This window comes from Aotus nancymaae, unplaced genomic scaffold (assembly GCF_030222135.1).
Source record: "Aotus nancymaae isolate 86718 unplaced genomic scaffold, 86718_ANA_hifiasm-v0.15.2.pri h1tg000011l, whole genome shotgun sequence".
In the NCBI taxonomy this organism is placed as follows: Eukaryota; Metazoa; Chordata; class Mammalia; order Primates; family Aotidae; genus Aotus; species Aotus nancymaae.
Genome location: NW_026988422.1, coordinates 21,189,598 through 21,201,882, shown reverse-complemented (window position 1 = coordinate 21,201,882; position 12,285 = coordinate 21,189,598). Strand labels below are relative to the sequence as shown.

Below are 12,285 nucleotides of genomic sequence, written 5' to 3'. Positions count from 1 at the left end.
TACCACGGCTTTTGTAAACTGTCATGGCGCTAGTGAGAGCGTCTTTTAGCTTAATAATGCATTATAATTATAATATAATGAGCAGTGAGGACAGCCAGAGGTCACTTCTGTCGCCATCTTGGTTTTAGTGGGCTTTGGCTGGTTTCTTTACCATATCCTGTTTTATCAGTGGTGCCTTTGTGACATACATTTTGTGAAATCAGTCCTACCGACCTTCCATCTCATCCTGTGAAAATGTGTAACCTCCTGGGAATGCAGCCCAGCAGGTCTTATCTTCTTTTTACTCATCCCTTATTCAAGATGGAGTCACTCTGGTTCCAATGCCTCTGATGATTTCAGGCTTCTAGCTGCTACACAATAATTTTCTACTGTTTAAGTAACCTAGTACTTGGTCCAGCAGCCCTAGAAAACCAAGTGACTCTAATAATAAGGGTTTAATCAAGAAAACAGGCCAGGCACAGTGACTTGCACTTGTAATCCCAGCACTTTGGGAGGCTGAGACAGGGGTGAGGTGTGGAGGATTGCTTGAGCCCAGGAGTTCAAGACCAGGCTGGGCAACATGGTAAAACCTTGTTTCTACAAGAAATACAAAAATTATTCAGGCATGGTGGTGCAACCTGTAGTCCCAGCTACATGGAAGGCAGAAGTGAGAGGATTGCTTGAGCCCAGAAGGCAGAGGTTTCAGTGAGCCGAGATCAACCACTTCACTCCAGCCTCAGGGCAACAGAGCAAGACCCTGTCTCAAAACAAAACAAAAGCCACACCAGTTATTTTTTCAGTGAGAATTTAACTTAAGAAACTGGTTAAACCAGTACTGGAAGACTATACAGGTAAAGTGTGAATACATGTAATTGCAAGAAGCAGCCACCATTCCTAGGGCTAGGGGAACTAAGGGAAGAGGCAGAGTGATCTGGATTTAGAAGGTTAGAAGAGAGGCCCTGCTGAGCTAAAGCCAGGCTGGGGGTTCCTTGTCACTGCTGGTGCCTCTGAACTCAGAGGAGGGACCTACGAAGCTGAAACTCAGGTCTCTGAGGAGAGGGGGACAGCTGGCTGGTACTGGTATCTCCAAGGGAACACTATGAGGTTGGCTCACAAGTATGTTAAAAATGGAAGCCAGAACTAGTTGTTATCACCAAGGTGAAGAAACTTCCTAGGCAACACTGGCAACAACAAAAAGCAAAGCAGTCCCGTGAAGCTCTTGCAGCCTTCCAGGCATCTCCCTTCTTATAAAGGTACAGATGGTCTTCCTTCAAAAGGTCCCTGCTGGACATCTCTCCTCCAAGCCACTACCAATCACCCTAGAATGTGAGAAAGCTGACTGCTACTATCTGGTATACCATCACTTTTTTAAATTTCCTAAAATCCGTTTGTTATGACACTACTCTCCACTTCAAAAACCTTTATTAACCCACAGCTCTCTCTATATACCCATTTTCTCTCCACCTTGACCCTCATCCCTGACCAGCAATGATTTCACTGGTCCCTATTTAATGCTCTTTTTCATTCTTCGTGTTGACAGCTCCACGTTCTTTCCTTAAGCCCTTTCTTCAGTTGTTCCCCTCAATCTCAGCAGTTGAGATCATTTTTTCCAAAGAAAATATGTTGCCAGACAGCAACTCCTTAACTTCTCTCCCCTCTTCCTCTAAATGTATCTATCATGGCCCTAACTTTCTTCCTTCTTGCCTGTCCCAAAGGCAGAGCTTTCAGTCCTCCTGTCCTGGGGTAACTTTCCCATATATGGGCCTCAAATCTCATCCCTTGTGATTCTTCCCAGGCCTTGCTCCCTTGTCTTTATTTTTAATCTCGCCCTCTCCAGGAGCTACCTCCTCCCCACCTATAAATACACTCACATCTCTCATCCTAAAAAAGGCTTCAAAAGACCCAGCTCTCTTTTCAAATTCTCATCCACACATAGCTTCACTCTGCCACTTTCCAGTCACTCCTCCACCCATGCAGTCTGCCATCTATATCACTGTCACTCAAACACATTCCATTAAGGTCAACAATGATCAGATGGCCAACTTAGTAGATTATATGATGGCTTTTCTTGTTTTTTTGGTTTTTGTCTTTTTTTTTGAGATGGGTCTTGCTCTGTCACCCAGGCTGAAGTGCAGTGGCGCAATCTTGGCTCACCACAACCTCCACCTCCCAGGTTCAAGCAATCCTCCTGCTTCAGCCTCCCAAGTAGCTGGGACTATAGGACCCACCACCATGCCCAGCTAATTTTTGTAATTTTAGTAGAGACAGGGTTTCACCCTATTGGCCAGGCTGGTTTGGAACTGCTGACCTTGTGATCCACCCACCTCAGCCTCCCAAAGTGCTGGGATTACAGGTGTGAGCCACCATACCTGGCCAGCTTTTCTTGGTTTAAGAGTAATACACATTCAGTATTAATCATGAACATTTTGGAAAATACAGGAAAAATATATATAGTAAAAAAGAAAGTCATTGAGAGGAGCTTCACTGCCATGGGGCATCTATGAGAGAACTGGAGTTCTTGGAGTGAAAAACTGAAAAAGGAGACCAGAAATTGAAAACAGTTCAGAAGACACAAAATGTTGACACTATAACCTCAACTACTGACAATCTTTGAGGTATAGTTCTGGATAATCAAGCATTCTGAATACCTAATGCTCATCCTTATAACCACCAAGCTATTTGACTCTTATCATATAAAGCTAAAAATCTGTTTAAAAGATAACATACTCCCCTGCCATCTGTGACAGAGGGTACCAAACACAATTTAACCTTTTATTGATGGCTTAAGGTTATGACACAATGTAGCAGAAACAATAATAGAACTGTATTTGTTATCTCTCTGGCATGTGCCAGGCCTGAGCTAGGTATTTTACATAGATAACCTGAATGTCATCTCATGTCATTTCCATAGCTCGTCTGCATTTTATAAATGAGCAAACTGAGGCTCACAGAAGTTAAGCCATTTACAAACTGCAGCCCATCTTCTGCACAGCAAGGCTTAGATTTGAACCTAAAGCCTCATGTTCTTTCTGCTGCATCAAGCTGCCTGCCCAGGGTGAGGAGCACTGGGTTCAATTCCGTGTCTTCCTAAAGACCTTGGAAAAGCCACATTTCTGCTCTAGGACTAAATTACACAGCCTCAAGTAGGTTTTTACTGCAGAATGCACATAACAAAGAAGCCATTTCTTAGCATTTGGGCTTCAACATATGAGCTTGTATTCATGTGCTAGGGCTACCATAACAAAATATCACAGGTTGTGTGGCTTAAACAATAGAAATTTGCTCTCTTAGAGTTCTGGAGGCTGGAAGTCCAAGATGAAGGTGTCAGTAGATATGGTTTCTTCTGAGGCCTCTGTCCTCTGCTTGCAAACAGCTGCCTTCCCACTGTGTCCTCACATAGCCTGTTCTCTATGGACACACATTCCTGGTGTCTTTCTATGTGTCCAAATTTCCTCTTACAAATAAGACACAAGTTTAAACTGGACTAGGGCACCCTAATGGCCTTGTTTTGACTTAATCACCTCTTTAAAGGGCCCATCTCCAAATACAGTCATACTCTGAGGTACTGGGGAGTGAGGAAAGTATGATGTGGGATGTATACAACTAAGTCCATTATAATCTATGCAAAAATATGGGAGCATTGAGATCCAAAAGGGTGGATTTAGTTATCAGAAGCTAATGTCCCAAAAGACTCAGGGTATAAAATAATGTCACACTATTATTATTATTATTTTTTTTTTTTTTTTTTTTGAGATGGAGTCTTGCTCTGTGACCAGGCTAGAGTGCAGTGGCACAACCTCAGCTCACTGCAACCTCCGCCTCCTGGGTTCAAGCAATTCTTCTGCCTCAGCCTCCCGAGTAGCTGGGAGCACAGGTGTATGCCACCACGCCCGGCTAATTTTTTTTGTATTTTTAGTAGAGACAGGGTTTCACTGTATTGGCCAGGATGGTCTCAGTCTCTTGACTTTGTGATCCACCCGCCTCAGCCTCCCAAAGTGCTGGGATTACAGGCGTGAGCCACCGCACCCTGCCACGCTATTATTATTATGCCATACTGTTAAATTATGAATGCCATATTTTATAATTGGATTAGAGTCCTTCAAATTCCCACTGAGACTTAAAACACTATGATTAATTATGTATTAGGTACAAGAACAAATGAGAAATTTAAGACATTATATTTACACTAATGTCTCTTGACAGCATTAATTTTTAAAATGTTTGTGGTTGATTTTCATTGTCCTTCTGACTCCTCCACTGCTATCATGCTAATCAGGAGCTTTTCTTACTGTTTGCTATATATAACCAGCTCCTTCTGTCATTTACCAACCTCACTGCACCCCAGAAACTTGATAACATAGGTAAACCAATAGGCTTTGTTTGAAGGTTTAAGAGGCTTACCCATGAGTGATCTCCGTTGCACAGCTTCCAAGAAACCTCTTTTAGTGACTTGGAGACTTTGCTTGCCACCTTCTACCCCCAGCAGCATTTGAATTGTTTAGGGTGACCCAGGCGACCCAAGTTTCAGGTACATGAGATGTCATCTTGTAGAACCTTGGCAAGAGAAAGGTTACCTCTCTCTTACCTCTCCATAGAGGAACAAAACTCTGGGACATATTTAACTCCCCAGATTCATACACCACATTGTTATACAGAGTGGGATAATGTAAGTCAACATGTTCTCCCTGTGGACACCACTATCTCCCACAACTCATTGCATCCCTTGACCAGTCTCCGTTTGACCTAGACCTAAATCATCATTACCTCAGAGTATGATTTTTATGACAAAATACGGATATCAAAGGAGTCAGCCCTTTGATTTGGGGTTCTAAAATAGACTTTGAAAGAGAAAAGCATTTTGAAATCCAAAAACTTCACTTTTTGTTTTCAAAAGCTAATTCCACAAGACTCGTGGCATAAAATTATACAATACAGCAGTAAGTTATGAATCCTGTGTTTCTAAAGGGGCAATATAGAAAGTCTCTCTGGTTCATTCTAGTTATTAATATTCTGAAAGTAAAGAAAACAATAAAATATGCTATTTCTATACAAGTATTCTAATAAAAATAAAAAACTAAGTTTTGGCCGGGTGCAATTGCTCACACCTGTAATCGCAGCATTTTGGGAGGCTGAGGCGAGCTGATCACTTGAGGCCAGGAGTTGGAGACCAGCCTGGCCAACATTTTCTCTACTAAAAATACAAGAATTATCCAGATGTGGTGGTGCAGCCTGTAGTCTCAGCTACTCAAGAGGCTGAGGAGAAGAATTGCTCTGGGAGACGGAGATTGCAGTGAGCCAAGATCGTGCCACTGCACTCCACAATGGGCAACAGAGTGAAGCTGTCAAAAAACAAAGAAACAAGTTTTTAATGAAACTGTACCAGAAACAATAACTGAGAAGAATTCCACGGGGTCTACAATGCAGTCCCCCCTTCCAGGGCTGCATGAGAGGGAAGGGAGAGAAAGTCACACTGATGACTTGCAGAAGGCCCTATGTCCATCCCCCCATAAACTCAGCCCTGGGAGGAAGGTGGACAGAAGAACTCTCAGAATCATGTTTGGGAAATCTGAGCCCAGGGAGAGGTAAGACTCCACCCCTGTGGACACCAGAATGATCTGGGTGTGGGCAGAGAGGCCAGAAGCTGCCTCTGAGAGTCCCTGTGTACCCAGGCAACAGGTCAGGAACCAGGGAGCAGGTAGGCCAGGAGAAGCCACACAGTGAGGGCGACCAGGACCAGAGAGCGAAGGGGACATCTTTGTAGATGCCAGGGGTGCACCCATGATGATGCCTATCCTTCCCACATTCTCCTAGGGGAAAAGAAGGAAAACATTGAATTCAGTGAACAAACCCAGATTCTGCTACCAGGGAGAAGGGAGGCTGCAGATGGGACTTAAATTTAGTCCCAGAAAAGGAAAAAAGTTTTTTTTTCCCTGCACATCTGAGTGTATGGCCTGAGGAATTTGGAATTTGTGTTCCTACTATACAGAATATTTATCCCTTTAAAGGCTATAAAGTCCAATTGAGAGTGATTCTTTCAGTTAACATCTATACTCCATGGCACACTCGTTCCATCGAGATGTAGACACTGGCAATCTTCGAGGCACACTCTCATCTAAGGTACTCAGCCACAGTGAGTCTCACACGTGCCTCAGCGCACCCATTGCTATTCATAAGGTCCAGAACACTCAAGCTATTGTCAGCAATTTAAAAAAAAAAAAAAAACAATTTATTGGAAGGATATCAGGATATCTCATGGAACTTGGAGGCAGAAAGAAGAACTAGGCCTAGCACTAGCACCAGGCCTCTGAAGCCAGAACCAGTAACTCAAGTATCAAGTCTCCACTCACCCTTCCCCAAGATTCTCAGGCTCTCCCACTGCTTGTTTCTGCTCCTCTGCTCTGTGTCTCTCTGAAATCCAGTTTCTTCTTCTGTGTGTGCCTGGTCCCTGCCACTCAAGACTTAAGTGCTATTTCTCCGCTCAAAGCTCAGGAGGGATGGTTATAGGCTCTGGAGTACATTTCTAATTCAAGAATTTGTTTAAAAAAAATCTTTTTAAAGAGACACTTTATTTTCCATTAAAAGCTGTTTTCTGCTTTTAACATTTTAAACCAAAGAAAAATGGAAAGAATGGTACAATGAACACTGTGTAACCCTTAGTTAGATTTACCAATTTTTAGCCCTCTATGATTTCTACTTTCTCTCTCTCTCTCTCCCTCTCTCTCTCTCTCTCTCTCTCTGTATAATGTATACAGACAGATACACTTTTTCCCTGAACCATTTGAAAATAAATTGCAGAATCATGAGATGTTATTGCCAATTTCTTCTTCCGGTAACTCCTAAAAGCAAAAACAATCCAGGAGAGAAAATCAGATTGATTCGATCACCACCTTGGCTCTCCCTCAGTTGGGTGTCTAGGCCTGGTCCAGTCAGCTGTGGTGGAGAGGTCAGAAGGCACAATCCCAGCTCTGGGTTCATCTCTCTGAGTAGGGTCAGTTCTCAGAGAAGGACATGGCTGGGCAGATATTCACAGTGATTCTACTGCATCCTGATTATTTTTTATCTTTTTCAGATTAAGGTTTCAGATAAAATATGCTGTGTCATGAATCCTTGAGGTTGTCTATAAATAACTGAAACTGCAATATCAAAATCTACAAATCCTGAACATCTACAACATTTTCAAACAGCCCAAATCTATTCCTGCTAAATGACTTTACAACTTTCTACTGCTGATCACTTCCAGTAATGGAACTGTGATCTTGGAAAGTTCAGGAATAAAATAATCATACAGAAGATTTTCAGTACCTATGAATAAATAAAATCGTTAAATAGTTAATAGTAATTGAGCGCTACCTCCATGCTAGGCTCTGTGCTAAGTACTTTCATACATTCCATCCTCACAAAAACCCTGTGCAATATTATTCTTGACATTTTATAGAAGTAGTAACTAAGGAGCAAAGAGCTTAGGCAACCAACCAGCTAGTAAGTGGCAGGTCTCTTCTACTCCTTAAGCTATAGTGTTAACCACCATCCTGTATCCAAAAGCATAACCATGCCCTGAGTGCTTAAGGGAGCTACTCATCTTCCCCTGCCCCTCTAGGAAAAGAAACTTGAGCCCATTTTTAGTAACAAAGAATGAACATGGCTCCAATGCTATAACCAGATAGTCTGGAATAACGTTTATCACTTTTACTACAGGAAGCTCCCTAGGGAACAATCAACACAGAATGAGTATTCCTCTGCGGGTTAGCACTGTCTCTGAACAGTCCCCAAATACTCTAAGTTCAACCAGAAGGCCACATGCCAGATAAAGAAAGGTTATCCTTTCCTGGAGGTGATTGTGCTAAAATGAAACCATCTTTTCCAATTACATTCCTGCCTCAGCCAACATGTCAGCAGGAGTTTCCATAAGTGCTTGGTCAGAAGGCAGGCAGCGAGCTCCCACATGCCAACAGTACACTGTGAGGGACCTCTCACCACAATATCCTGGGCTAAGCAGGGTCCACCAAATGCACTTTTAATTACTCTCATCCTCGTGGGGTCACAGAACATTAACTCTTGAGATACATTTAATCCACAAATTGATAAATACACCATACTCCTGCCTCAGCACCTGAGTTAGAGGTCAGGGTCAAATATTGGCTCTTTATGAGCCCATCAGGATTCATTAGCCCAGTTTGAGTTCAGTTTGGAGTTTGGAGGCTCAAGTCTTCAAGGGGTATTTTCAACTTTATAGCCTCTGCTGGCAGCCTCATCAAGAGGTTGCATGTGACAAGGATAACAGAGTTATATAGGGGAAGGGGAACATCACTCTCTTTCCTGACCTACACCTCATAGGAGAGGAAGTAGTCCAAACATATTCAGCTTTTACCAGTAACTCCTTATGATTCAACAACATAGATAATTTTTAAAGCTTTTTTTAAGCTTACTTAAAAAAAGTTTTCTACTTTTGTTTTCTACTTTGAGAGTGTTCCAAAACTTCCTTTTTGCAGTATAAGTTACCCCTTCCTGTAACTGATCTAAACTACACTCACATTTCCTTGGATGCCCTCTAGTAGAACTATTCTCATTTTAGTTGTGGCATCCTTTTGAAAAGAGAATATTTACCTCTACGTCACTAGGCTGGTTCAGGCTGCTTGGAAAAGTCATGCCCATATTAGGACAGAAAATGTGTTCAGTGCAAGGACACATGAGAATGTAAGCCACTTGAATCCATCTGAGAATCACTTGAACCCAGGAGGGGGCGTTTGCAGTGAGCAAGATCACAGGGAGGCGATCATCTGTCCTAACCATAGATTTCCAAGATTGAGGAGCACAGCACACTTCACAGAGACCTAGAAGAATAGCTTCACATTGTCCTCACTCAGTCTGATTCTAGTCACCCACTTTCATTTTCTCCATCGGGTATTTATTCTTCCAAAGACAGTGGACTGAATCAGCTTGTCACTATCCCACTATGAGGCTCCCTTATTAGCCAGTTTCTGGGACTCTTGGTCTCAATCATGTCCTACTTATACCTATTAGATTTTGACTCAAGGGAAAATCCCTTGCTCCATCATTTATGGCCAGGATAGCAAGATAAGCACATAGTATATGAGAACCATTCAGAAGAGAGCTGGGGGCATGACAGAAATTTCAGCCTGCATAGTCTGTCTTTTAATTTATATGTAGTAAGTTCTGTTTTATAACTTCAGAGTTTTCTCAGTGCAGGAAATGCAATGGCCGCTAGTAAATTGAAAAGTTTCACTGTTACCAAGAATTGAAAAGTTTCACTATCACCATGTGCAGAAAAGAGTTAACATGGCAGGGCTGAGACTACTGTGCTTTGAAAGTGCTGACTGCAAGGCTTGTCCATGGCTGGCATCAGGAAACTTGGACTTAAGGAGAGTCCCCACCATTCTCAGAACTGCTTGTGCGAAGAGTATGGTTTATGCTGAACACTTGCTTTCCTTCAAGGAGTCTGAAATTCTGGCACATGATAAAAAGAAGGTGCCTACGTGACCAGCCTCACAAAAAGCCTTGGACGATGACTCGTTTATGAGCTTCCCTGGAGAACAACACTTGACACGTGGTGTCCCAATTTGTTGAAGGAGAAATTCAGTGCATCTTGTGCAACTTCACTGGGAGAGGACTCTTGAACTATGCGCCCAGTTTCTGCTGGTCTTTGCCCTACATGCCTTTTCCCTTTGCTGATTTTACTTTATATCTTTTCACTATAATAAATCATAGCCATGAGCACAACTATATGCTGAGTCCTGTGAGTCCCCCTAGTGAACCATTGAAACTGGGTCTTGGGGACCTGAACACAGCCAATCAGATCCACAGATTCTCATTTGTAACAGAGTAGCCTATCTCCTCACATTTTAAAAAATGAATTTACAAGTTCTCCCCTGTAGAGACAGTACATTGCCCCTCTCCGCCTTCAATTATAGCTATACATTCGTTACAGCTATTTAAGTCGGGAACTTGAAAGAGTCAGCTTTCTTTGGAAGTAGCCATAAAAGACTAAAAATTTAATGAGGGCAAAGAGAAGACATCAAGGGGGCAGAGCCAGCTGGAGGAGGCTGCCATCTGATAGACTTGCTCTGAGTGGTATTCAGCTGGTTAGTTGCAGCACTGCTATTTACCACAAAAAGCTGGTTAAAAAGCATTTTCTGCCACACTCACACATTCTTAATGAGCCAAATTCTTCCATGGCATGACCTTTCTATGCAAGTCAGCTCCTTTGAGCAGCTGCATTTATTCTCTTACATTTTTAGGTTTTGCTGGCACATTAAAAACAATACCTAAGGGTCTGAAAGAAGCCCTGCCATTGCTCAGAAGTGCCTGATTTACTCCTGGGGAGTAGTCCAGACCCTGAGAGAATTTCAATCCGTGAGGTTTTATGATAAATGTCAGTGATTATACTGATAATAGAATGGTCCACCAAAACTACGCAAGGGAAGGCATTTTTCTTTTCTGGGGAAGGGGGAAGCATGAACTGCTTCATGTAAAGCTTATGGCGATGCTTTAGCATCCTGCTTCTCCTCCCAACGGTGGGAGTGGGAGAGAAGAGAGAAAGAAGGTGTAGGAAGGAAACAGACTACAAGGAAGGAAAGAGAAGAAAAAGAAGTGGTTAGAGAATGTGACAAAGGCTTGCTTCAGCTTCCAGCCTCTGGCCATGAAAATCCCCATCTCCAGGGGTCCCCTGAGGCATGCTCAACCCCATCCATAACCTGATGCCACTGGCTATACTTCATGGTCCCCCTGAGGCTATCCCCTCATCTGGCCCACCAAGCTTACTCTGACTGGAGCTTACAGGAGGGTGGGCCCATCATTTTGATCAAACAAGTAGCTTTTCCAATCTCCTCATAAATTCTAAAAGCAGTTATTTACTCCCATCTGGAATATCCAATGCCCTGTGCTGAGGAACAAGTCTGTGGTTCTTCTGTCCACAATCCTACATGTCTTCATGATGTCCCAAGCTGGGAAAGAGCCAGGAATCTGGACAGTGGTTGTTTTAGTCTGTCCAGGGTCTCTTCTCTAGAGAAACCTCTTCCTCCACGCCATATGGTTTGTGAAGCTGTCAGTAAGAGTGTGCAGCCTGATATAGGGATGGTATCATGACCCAAACACAGCCAGCCACAGGACTGCCCACTTGACAATGTGCTTCGTCCAAGGGGTGGGCACATGACACAAGCAAGGCCAACCAGAACCTTCCCCTGGGTTGGATCTATGAACCAGGAGGATGGATTCTCTTCAGGGTAGGCTGCCAAAGCTGAGAGGATGGCTTTTAGGGCTTGCACCAGCTATCTTATCAGCCACATGGAAAAACTAAAATAGCAGAATAAGCTGAGAGTCTGGTGTGTATGTCTGTGTGTGTGTGTGTGTGTGTGTGTGTGTGAGAGAGAGAGCGAGAGAGTGAGAGACAATCTTATAGCATTGAGTTCTGCATTAGTTTGTTAGTGCTGCCACAACCCTGGTAATTTAAACAACAGAAATTCATTTTCTCACAGTTCCGGAGTCCAGAAGCCTGAAATCAAGGTGTCAGCAGGGCAGCACTTCCTCAGGATGAACTGGCCAGCACTGCAGCTAGTTTACCACCCTGACAGCATAGACTGGAGCTTCCAGGAGCCACACTGTGGAATCCAAGGATGAAATGAGACTACTGAAGGTAGGGCAAGAGAAGGCAAGAAATGGGACCACTGGTGACCTTATTTGGGCTCCTGGGTGAAGGCTTATCTAAATCCAGTCCTATCCATGGACTTCACATCTATAGGGGTCAATAAAGTCCATTTAATTGCATAAACGATATTTAAGTTGGCTTCTCTGTCACCTGACCAAAAAAATCCCTCGCAAATATAAACTGTCAAACCTCTCATGCAGTTTGTTTTGTGATTTTTACTTGTTTTTGTCTTTTGCTTTATTTATTGTAAACCATACGCCATAGCAGTTTTATCATCAGTACCTGTAAGATCTCTCTAATGAATTATTTTCATAGTAGTGCACCTTAATTATATGCTTACTGTGTACCAGGCACTAAATACTTTACATATTCATATATTTGATCTGCACAATAACTCTATGAAATCAGTACAATTATCACGATTTTACAGATGAGGCAACTGAGATGCAGAGATATTAAGTAACTTGCCCAAGGTTATATAATAAGTAGTAAAGCCAAGATTTACTACCAAGGCAATTTTGTACCAAGGCAGTCTGTCTCATAAACCCTTGTTTTTAATTACTACAGTACACCACAAAGATTGCACTAGTCACAAGCTAACATTGACATCGTCCAACTGTCTAATTTTTGCCACTATGATGGGT

At 42.8% G+C, this 12,285-nt stretch overlaps 1 protein-coding gene across 4 annotated transcripts in view; it reads left to right on the top strand.

Annotated features, from left to right (window-relative positions):
• FSTL1 (follistatin like 1) overlaps positions 1 to 12,285 on the top strand; it is a 160,559-nt gene that overhangs the window by 88,473 nt on the left and 59,801 nt on the right. For 3 of the 4 annotated variants that reach the window (XM_064374668.1, XM_064374670.1, XM_064374667.1), the window contains one exon: positions 11,472 to 11,629. The gene's annotated coding sequence lies outside the window, so the exon portion shown is untranslated. Of the gene's footprint in view, positions 1 to 11,348; positions 11,630 to 12,285 lie in introns of those variants that run through there. The other variant, XM_064374669.1, reaches the window with a different exon arrangement.